The sequence below is a fragment of the Lipotes vexillifer genome, unplaced genomic scaffold, assembly GCF_000442215.2.
Source record: "Lipotes vexillifer unplaced genomic scaffold, Lipotes_vexillifer_v1.1 scaffold1725, whole genome shotgun sequence".
Lineage (NCBI taxonomy): Eukaryota > Metazoa > Chordata > Mammalia > Artiodactyla > Lipotidae > Lipotes > Lipotes vexillifer.
In genome coordinates, this window is record NW_006771840.1 from 394,891 (window position 1) to 396,180 (window position 1,290).

Genomic DNA, 1,290 nt, shown 5'->3' on the forward strand with positions numbered 1-1,290 from the left:
GTGTTTTGTTTTAATTATGCTGATTTAAATTTGTAGATCAGTATCTGTTGTGTGGGGAATAGACTGGAGGAGTATAAGTTTAGAGACCATTGCAGAAGCCTGCAGAGGGATGATGGCAACTTGGACTGTGGTGGAGGCAATGAGTTGGAAATAAGTGGATAGGTTCAAGCTAATAAGAGCTAACATTTATAGAGTACATACTATGTGCCAAGCACTATTCTATGCTCTTTACATATATTATCTCTTATAACCTCACAGCAATATATGAGCTAGGTACTATTGTTATTTTCATTTTATAGATGAGGAAACTGACCAAGTAAATGGCCCAAGATCATACAGACAGTAAACAGTAGAGCCCAAAATCAAAACCAGGCAGTTATGAATCAGCACTCCGTAATTATAACCTCTTTGTTTTACTGCCAATCACAGATAACAGTGGGACAGAACTCATACACTCAGATGATATGAAAACTATAATTAGGCTTTGGCTATGTTAGAATTATTGATCCTTCCGGAATAGCATTTATTTTGCCAAGTGAAGTTTGCTCATTAAAAATTATTACTGAGGGCTTCCCTGGTGGCACAGTGGTTGAGAGTCCGCCTGCTGATGCAGGGGACACGGGTTCGTGCCCCGGTCCGGGAGGATCCCGCATGCCGCGGAGCGGCTGGACCGGTGACCCATGGCCGCTGGGCCTGCGTGTCTGGAGCCTGTGCTCCGCAACGGGAGAGGCCACAGCAGTGAGAGGCCCGCATACCAAAAAAAAAAAAAAATTATTACTGAAACATGATATGCAACATTTTAAAAGGAGGATTCATTAAAAAAACAAAAACAAAACATGTTATCCAACTCTAAATAAAATAGAAAATTTCCTTCTATTCCCTAATAACAATTTTATATATAAAGGCAAAAATGACTTGGCAAATTTATTTATGTCTATATACTGTGCAGAGTGCTGAAGTGTTTGTTAGGTGCTTAGAAATGTGTACATGTCTGGAAAGTATTGTTTTTGTTTATAAGAATTTCCCAGTATTGCTAAAGAAAAATCACCTACTTTTGAAGTTAGCTGAAGAGTTGCTTGTAGCAATTTCCTTCCAGTTGGCAATGTACCTAAGCACATTACATAGACATTCATTAAATTAAATTGATTTATTAGTAAGTAATAAATTGATTCATTAGTACATACTTAGACTACTTCTAAAATTCTACTTTATCTATGAAATCTTAGATTAATGGTGACAAATTCACTAGTCCAAATGTTTAATTCCCTTTTTTTTTTTTTTTTTTTTTTT